At 38.3% G+C, this 9,830-nt stretch overlaps 1 non-coding gene across 1 annotated transcript; it reads right to left on the bottom strand.

Moving 5' to 3' along the window:
• Nucleotides 1–5,156: 5,156 nt before the first annotated feature.
• LOC141639206 (small nucleolar RNA R71) lies at nt 5,157–5,263 on the bottom strand. Its single transcript, XR_012542407.1, has one exon. It is a non-coding gene; the product is annotated as a small nucleolar RNA R71 (small nucleolar RNA).
• Between the last annotated feature and the right edge of the window lie 4,567 nt (nt 5,264–9,830).

Here is a 9,830-nt window from a genome sequence, read left to right on the forward strand (position 1 = left end):
GGATCCATTACCAGGCGCTTGGAGTTCTTGAAGACATACGTTGCCTTGGATTTTTATTTCATTGCCTTTCTTTTAGTTTTATTCCTAGATCTTTTAATGTGTATTCACATGGCCTTGCTTGCAAGGCTATGACTAGTTAGGATATCTTTCTTTACTGGTGCCAAAAAAAAAAGCTTTTAGGAGCCAAAATCCAACAAAGATTCAAGCTAGAGTGCAAAAGCTAAGCAAGACCAAGTATTGGACTAAGTGTATGAAGTTGCATGGGTTTTTGCATGAAGATTTAATGGATTGGAGTAAGAATTACAAATGAAGTCAAATACAAAGTCAAGCCCAAAGTGCAAGTCCAAATTGAGGTGAAAGCATTGGATGCTAAGGAGCTTTGGATGCTAAGAATAAGAAGCATTATCGAGTGATTAAGGGAGCATTAAAGCATGAACATTGGATCCCTCAAGCATTAAAACGAGGAATTAAGAAGAAATACCCGGATAACCACGCGCCCTGATCGGGGCTGGCAACCCCGATCGGGGTTGACCCCCTGTAGGACTTTTACGGTATGCCCCTATTTTCTTATAAATTGGGGCCTTAATCCGTCATTAGGGATATCTTTTCTCACATATTTCATACTCTATAATAGCCTTAAGCAATATTTCTCTCATTAGTTTTCATATTTAGTTTCAATATTGTTAAGCATTTGGTTGTTAAACATTTGATTATTTATACAAGTATGTGGTTCTACTTTGTTCTTCTTTGCAATCCAAGTTCCATTTCCATTCGGTAATTCTATTTCTAGCTTGTTCAGTTTACGTTTCCATTATAGTTATCACATAGTTTTCATCATTAACACTTTTATTATATCACACTAGTATTATTCTTATTTTATGTTATATCATTTAGTTTATATCATTTCTACAATTATGTTTAGCATTTCCAAAATTTGATAGGCTATCGCACACCTATGCAAAGATAAATTCCCTAAACACAAATAAATGTAATAATAGGGGTCGAACCACAAGGAGACGGGAGTTTGCTAAACAAGTTGCTATGGATTGAATTCTATCGAGGTCGGTTACGTTTGGTTTGGTTTGTTGGTTCGTTGGTTGGTTGGTTATGGAAATAAAATGAAAACAATAAAAAAGAAAGCGTCTAGGGAAATCGGGTCACACGTGCAAATTACTAATTAATCATGTTAATTTAGAAATTCATTGATAATGATAAAGTGTTTAGGCTTAGAGACACTCACCAATCGATATTAGTGTCAACCATAGACCGGGTCCTAGAGAAACTCTCATTTATGATTAAGTCGTCCTACTACACATGCTTAGTCTAATTCAATTCCGTGTCTCTCGACTTATAGAATGAATTAACAAATTTAATCTACGATTACGGCCAATAACCAAAGATTAAACAATATAATGCAAACATGCATGGTATGGAAACTATTTTAATATCATGACATCTCATTTTAACACATGTGATTAGTTATTTAGCATGGCTTCCTTTATCCCCTAGACAAGATATATTAGTTTATATGTAAACACCCACTCCTTACAATAATTTTGACAATTTGTGAAATTGCAGGAAAAGGACTAACTTCTAAATTTAGTTTATGCTCCTTAAAGGACTCCTAAACTCATGAAATTTTATAGTAATTAACTTTGATATCTTAACTAAATTTTGCTAAAATTCTAGGATTTTTGGAGACTCAGAAGTATCTTAAATAAATTACTAAACCTGGACTGACAGGAAATGGGACAGTTTGACTGTGTGGATGTAATTGTGGAATAAAAGGGGCAAATTTGGGATATAATTATCAAACTACCTTCCACAGCAAGCACAGGAAGTTAACTTAATAATTTGGGATGTTTAACTCAAGAAAACCACAGCTCAACACAGGAATTACTCGAGTTGAAACAGACAACAAAACTCAAACATCCCACAGCAGGCACAGGAATGTTATTGTCTTGCTACCAGGGTCTTATTCAACACTCACAGCAAGCACAAAGTATTAATAAGCCTGACTCTAACCTAGGTACGAAACACAAGATTGAGAGATTTGAAATGAGAGTAAAACTCAGGTTTTCATTCATAAATCAGCTGCCTCCAACAGTCTGATGCAAGGGTCCTTATATAGGCCTTGCTTTTAGGTTAAACATGAAAAGAAAGTTCATCTAAGGGCCAGGATTGTCCCATACATGAGGACAAGAGTTTAAATAATATATTACAACGGCAAAAGATCATAAATGTAAACTAGGGTGAAAATAAAAGAGATTGCAGAGGACAGTCAGGTGACAGTGACATCTTTGTTGCCTTTCATGCTTTTCTGTGGCAGCTGTTGTTTACTCTGTCCATATGAGGACGAGTGGTCTCCTTTGGTCTTGATTTGGGATCAAGGTATCTTCTGATTTATGGAAACTCAAGCCAAAGAAGCTCCTCACACAACTCCTTCTTGGTTTGTCCAAAAATGGCAATGTTACTTTTTGGAATCTCCCCTTTTCTGCAACTTGCTTTCAGATTGGTTTTTCAATACCTTGCAATGAGAGTTAGGCCTGGATCCTTAGGACTTTTTTATGCTCACATAAGTGTTCTATCAGATGGCCATGGTGGCAGCCGATGACTTGCCTTGTACTGATACTTATGACCCAGCAAAGTAGACTGATCAGTGGCCAGGTAGGAGTAGTTGTGGCCTGTTGTTGCCTGAGTTGCTTGACCATGGAATAGTTGATTGTCCTGGTTACTAGCTCCTGCATCATTACTTTTACATTATGTAAATTAAGCTAATGAAGAATAAAATGATAAACATAACGATAAGGAAATAATACTAGAAATAAATTACCTCAACAATGGAAATGGAATTAGAATGGAAGAACAATGCTTGAATAGAAATTGTAATACAATATTGAAATGCTAAAGGAAATGTAAATAACATAAAAGAAATTCAACCTACATTTTATTTTAAAACTAAGACTAAAACGTATAACAAAATGTGTGGAAAAAGGTGTGTCAAAGGGTGTGTAAGAAGATATGTTAAACATTTGCTTGTTTCCACATGTTTTGTAGGAGTTTAAGCTTTTAGGAGCCAAAATCCAATAAAGATGCAAGCTAGAGTGCAAAAGCTAAGCAAGACCAAGTATTGGACTAAGTGTATGAAGTTGCATGGGTTTTTGGATGAAGATTTAATGGATTGGAGTAAGAATTACAAATGAAGTCAAATGCAAAGTCAAGCCCAAAGTGAAAGTCCAAATTAAGGTGAAAGCATTGGATTCTAAGGAGCTTTGGATGCTAGGAATAAGAAGCATTATCGGGTGATTAAGGGAGCATTACAGCATGAACATTGGATCCCTCAAGCATTAAAACGAGGAATTAAGAAAAAATGCCCGGATAACCACGCCCCCGATCGGGGTTGGCAACCCTAATCGAGGTTGACCCCCTGTAGGACTTTTACGTTATACCCCTATTTTCTTATAAATAGGGGCCTTAATCCGTCATTAGGGATATCTTTTCTCACGTCTTTCATACTCTATAATAACCTTAAGCAATATTATTTCTCTCATTAGTTTTCATATTTAGTTTCAATATTGTTAAGCATTTGGTTGTTAAACATTTGGTTATTTATACAAGCATTTGGTTCTACTTTGTTCTTCTTTGCAATCCAAGTTCCATTTCCATTCGGTAATTCTAATTCTAGCTTGTTCAGTTTACGTTTCCATTATAGTTATCACATAGTTTTCATCATTAGCATTTTTATTATATCACACCAGTATTATTCTTATTTTATGTTATATCATTTAGTTTATATGTTTAGCATTTCTTTTAACAAAGTTTGTAGTTTATACCTTAATATGAGTAGCTAAATTCCTTAGTATAGGGGCTAGAGAAGCCATGCAAAATCAAATATGTAAAATGATAAATTAGGTTGATATAATATTATCTAATTGTTTCTATCACATGTTTGTACCTTAATGTTTAATCTATGTTTAAAGGCCTTAATCATTGATTAAGTTTGTTAATTCATTCTAAAAGTCGAGAGGCATGGAATTGGATTAGACTAAACATGTATAGTAGGACGGCCTAGTCATAAACGAGAGTTTCTCTAGGACCCGGTCTATGGTTGACACTAATATCGTAAGGTTGGTGTCTCTAAGTCTACACAATTGACAATGTTATTATTACCGAGTTTAACATGAACGTAAATTTACCTTGCATGTGTGACTCTACTCCCCTAGACTCCCTTTTATCATACAGTTTACATCTTAATATTTGTTAATCAAACCAAATAACAAACAAATCCAAACGAAATCGACCTTGATAGAAATATTTCCATAGCATTTCACAACGTAATTCCCGTCTCCTTGTGTTCAACCCCTATTACTACATTAATTTGTGTCTAGGGTAATTATCTTTGCATAGGTCCACGATAGCCTATCAAATTTTGGCGTCATTCTTTGGGAGCACAGAGTTTTTATTGTGTTTTGAATTGTCGATTTTTATCTTGTTTTCTTTTGTCTTGAGGAACACTTGTTCCTTGAGACCGTTACTTATCATTTTCTAGAAATTGTTGTCATATGCCCAGGTCCTCTCGTAGTGGAGAATTACTTTCACCGGATTCCGATCCTGAGAAAACCTTTAGGAGAAGACGACGTTTTTGGAAGGAAGTGAAAGAAGCCACTTCTCCCGTACAAGTTGAAAGTGCTAGAAAGTCTTACTCAGATGATCTAGAAGCCCTTGAAGAGGAGGAGGTTTCAAGTTCATCATCTCCACCACCACCGCCATCTTCAACTAAAAAGATGGTAAAACTTTCCGATCACTCAAAGCCCACCGTGGCCATGCTTCTGGCCGGTATCACAACCACTAAAATTACCGCGCCGGACTTCGAGATCAAACCGGCTTTCATTAGCCTTGTGGAGAGGAAACAATTTGGGGGAAGTCCTTAGGAGGATCCCAATTTGCATGTGCAAAATTTCTGCAATTATTGCTCCATGATCCGTTAAACGGGCGTCACTCAAGCCCAAATAAGGGAAATACTTTTCCCTTTCTCTTTGAAGGACAAGGCCAAGCTGTGGATCAATAGCCTTGACCACACCGCTATGGGAATAACCAATTGGGAGACATTGGCTCTTGCTTTCTATCAAAAGTTTTTTCCACCGGAGAAAACTCAAACTTTGAGGAGCCAAATCACCGGATTCCATCAACAAGCTCTTGAGAGCTTATATGAGGCTTGGGAAAGGTACAAAGAATTACAAAGGCAATTCCCACATCATGGGCTAGATGATTGGTTTCTAGCTATAACATTCTACAATGGATGTTGTGCCGAGTCCTGAATGATTCTTGATTCCGCCAACAATGGGCGGTTTGATCAAATTGACACCGATATTGCTCATGCCACGATCGAATCTATGGCGGTCCATGATGCACAATATGTCAATTCCCGAAGTGTGCCACTCAAAGTTAAAGAAGAATCCTCCGACAATCCCGTCTTGTTAGCTCAAATTGTCTTACTCCAACAACAATTGGCGGAAAAATATGCTAGAGATTCCCTTCAACAACTCAATGTCGTGTCTTCTAAAAGTCAAATCATTATTTGTGACGGTTGCGGAGGTGCGGGTCATTACACCGTTCATTGCCAAGCTCCTATTGAAGAGGTAAATACTTTTCAAGCTCTAAGACAAAGTTCTTATTCACCAGGTACATTTTCAAATACATATAACCCGAATTCAAGATTCCACCCGAATATATCTTATCGACGTAATAATGTGCTTAATCCTCAACCTCAACCCCCACCACAACAAAATGCCTATGTCCCTCAACAACAAAAGTATAATCCTCCACCGGGTTATCAAAACCAACAGAGGGCACCACAACACAATTACCAACAAAATCAACCCCCACCACAAAATGGCCAACAAAACAACCAAGGAGGAGGTAAGCTTGAGGGCTTGATAGTACAAATGCAAAAGGAATTGTTGGCTCAAATCCAAAAGAATGAGCAAGCTCAAAATACCGTAATCAAAATGTTGGAACAACAAATGGCTCAACTAGCCTCATCTAGATCTTCAAGGAAAACGGGTCAACTACCTCCTCAAGGTGATCAACCACACGCTACACTTAATGCTATCTCCTTAAGAAGTGGTACGAAATATGATGGACCATCCATGTCCAAGGAAGATGAGGAGGTACTTGTTGAGGTGGAGATTTCTCCAAATGGTAAAGAAAGTGAGGATGTTCCAAAGAAGGTGGATGATCCACTTGTGGTTGAAGAAGTCAAAGATGTGTAGGATGCTCCTCTAAAGAAGGATGTTGAACCAAAGGTGCCGAAAAAAGTCAAAGTGCCATTCCCTCATAGATTGGTAATGTATCAAAAGAATTCTCAATTTGGTAAGTTCATGGAAGTTGTGAAGAATCTCCAGGTAACCGTTCCCTTTACCGAATTAATTACTCAAATTCCATCTTATACTAAGTTCATGAAAGACATTTTAACTAATAAGAGGACTTTTGACGAAGTTGAAACGATAGCTCTCACCGCCGAGGTGAGTGCTCTTTTGCAAAACAAGTCCCCTCCTAAGTTAAAAGATCCCGGTAGCTTTTCTATTCCATGCACAATTGGCACCTATCAAATTGATAAAGCTTTATGTGATTTAGGTGCTAGTGTGAGTGTAATACCTTACTCTATTTGTGCTAAGCTTAATATGGGAGTCTTAAAATGTAGTAGTGTCACATTGGAAATGGCGGATCGTTCTATAAAACGCCCTTTGGGAGTTTTGGAGGATGTTCCCATTAAGGTTGGTAAGTTTTTCATTCCGGTTTATTTTATTGTTCTTGACATGGCCGAAGATGCCCAAATCCCAATTATTTTTGGAAGACCCTTTTTACATACCGCGGGTGCGGTAATTGATGTCAAGAACGATAAAATTACATTGGAAGTGGGTGACGATAAGGTCACATATAATTTGAACCATGCCATGAAGAGTCCCATGATTGGAGAGTCTTATTATTCTATTGACATTTTGGATATTGTTGAAATTGTTATAGAAGACTCTACACCTCGATCTTTATCTAAAGATCCCTTGGAGGCACTCTTGCTATTAGAATCGTTTGCAGGTGATGATGAGATTGAAAATAAGGAGATTGATGCTTTGGAGCAAGAATTGGATGGAGAAGAGCTATCATTGGAGGAAAGCTCACACTTTATAGGTTTGGTTGCTACACCTCAAGACCTTGAGTTACAAAAACCAAAACTTAAGCCCCTCCCTTCAAATTTGAGGTATGCTTTTCTAGATGATGAGGAGATGTGTCCGGTAATTGTTAGTGCTAAATTAAATGAGAGTCAATTGTCTAAATTGCTTCATGTCTTAAGGTCTCACAAGAAAGCCATTGGATACAAACTTGATGATTTAAAGGGCATAAGCCCCGAATTTTGCATGCATAGAATTAATCTTGAGGAAGATCATAAACCATGTGTCCAAGGTCAAAGACGACTAAATCTTAACATGCAAGAAGTGGTCAAAAAGGAAGTGCTTAAATTGTTGGATGCGGGAATTATTTATGCAATTTCCGATTCTAAATGGGTGAGTCTGGTCTAAGTGGTTCCTATGAAAGGGGGAACCACCGTAGTAAAAAATGATAAAAATGAACTAATTCCAACTAGAATTGTGATGGGTTGGAAAATGTGCATTGACTATAGGGGGCTAAATTTAGCCACCAAGAAAGACCACTACCCATTGCCTTTTATTGACCAAATGTTGGAGCGCTTGGCTTGTTACAAGTATTTTTGCTATCTAGATGGTTATTCCGGGTTCTTTCAAATACCCATTCACCCGGATGACCAAGAGAAGACCACATTTATATGTCCATGTGGTACATTTGCTTACCGTAGAATGCCTTTCGGTCTTTGTAATGCCCCCGCCACTTTCCAACGTTGCATGATAAGCATCTTTTCCGACTTTATCGAGTCTATCATGGAAGTTTTTATGGATGACTTTAGTGTCTATGGTTCTCCTTTTGATGCATGTTTGGCTAACTTGTCTAAAGTGTTGAAGCGTTGTGAAGAAGTTAACTTGGTGTTTAATTGGGAAAAGTGCCACTTAATAGTGAATGAAGGAGTGGTGCTTGGTCATATTGTCTCGAAAAGAGGAATTGAGGTGGAACGTGCCAAGGTCTAAGTTATTGAGCAACTACCCCCACCTGAAAATGTGAAGAGTTTAAGAAGTTTCTTAGGCAATGTGAAGAGTGTAAGAAGTTTCTTAGGCCATGTGGGATTCTACCGCCATTTCATCAAAGATTTTTCTAAGCTTGCAAAACTTCTTACGGAGCTTCTTTTAAAAGATGCTCCCTTTGTGTTTACTAACGATTGTCTTGAGTCTTTTAATAGGATCAAGAAGGCTTTGATTTCCGCACCTATTATCCAATCACCGGATTGGAACTTGTCATTCGAGCTCATGTGTGATTCAAGTGACTATGCGGTAGGTGCCGTGCTAGGACAAACAAAGGACAAGGTTCTCCATGCTATCCACTATGCTATCAAAACCTTGGATGCGGCTCAAATCAACTATGCCACCACGGAGAAAGAGCTACTTGCCATTGTCTATGCCTTAGACAAATTCCGCTCTTACTTGATTGGTTCAAAAGTCATTGTTCATACCGATCATGCCGCACTCAAGCACCTCCTAGCCAAATAAGAAGCTGAGCCAAGGTTGATACGATGGATCTTGCTCTTGCAAGAATTTGATATTGAGATTAAAGACAAGAAGGGGGCCGAAAATGTTGTTGTCGATCACCTATCCCGTTTGAGGTTCAGTGATGGAGGTATGTATTGAGTTACCTTTCGATGATTCCTTCGCCGATGATGTTTTGATGATGTTGGAAGCCAACACTCCTTGGTATGTCGACATAGCCAACTATCTAGTTGGAAGAGAATTGCCACCTAACCTTTCATATCAACAAAGGAAGAAGTTCTTACATGATGCCAAGTTCTTCCTATGGGACGATCCAAATTTGTTCAAACATTGCTCCGATGGGCTATTCCGGAGATGTATCCCACAATGGGATGTGAAAAGGGTGCTAGAAGGATGTCATTCTTCTCCTTATGGTGGTCATCATGGACCATCCAAGACCGTTGCAAAGGTGTTGCAATCCGGCTTCTATTGGCCAACTATGATCCAAGATGCTAAAAATTTCGTGATGGCTTGTGATGCTTGCCAAAGGACGGGTTCTATATCAAGGAGGCACGAGATGCCTTTAAATGGTATCTTGGAAGTGGAGGTATTCGATGTTTGGGTTATTGATTATCAAGGACCGTTTCCTTCCTCAAAAGGGAATCGATATATTTTGGTTGTCGTTGATTATGTCTCTAAATGGGTAGAGGCAATTGCTACTCCAACAAATGATGCCCGTGCCGTGATCAACTTATTCAAGAAGATCATATTTCCAAGGTTTGGTGTTCTGAGATCGGTCATTAGTGATCGTGGTACTCATTTGTGAGAAACAACTTGATGCCTTATTGGAGAAATATGGAGTCTATCATAGAAGAGGCTTGGCTTACCATCCACAAACTAGTGGCCAAGTGGAGGTTTCTAACCGTGAGATCAAGTCCATACTTGAGAAAGTTGTTGCCAAGTCACGAAAGGATTGGAGTATGAAGCTCGATGATACCTTGTGGGCCTATCGTACTGCATATAAGACACCTATTGGTACCTCACCATATAGGTTGCTCTATGGAAAGGCGTGTCATCTCCCCGTTGAAATGAAACAAAAAGATTTTTGGGCGGTTAAGGAGTTTAACATGGATCCGAAGTTGAGTGGAGAAAAGTGGTTATTGCAACTCAATGAACTTGATG

This window comes from Silene latifolia, unplaced genomic scaffold (assembly GCF_048544455.1).
Source record: "Silene latifolia isolate original U9 population unplaced genomic scaffold, ASM4854445v1 scaffold_300, whole genome shotgun sequence".
In the NCBI taxonomy this organism is placed as follows: domain Eukaryota; kingdom Viridiplantae; phylum Streptophyta; class Magnoliopsida; order Caryophyllales; family Caryophyllaceae; genus Silene; species Silene latifolia.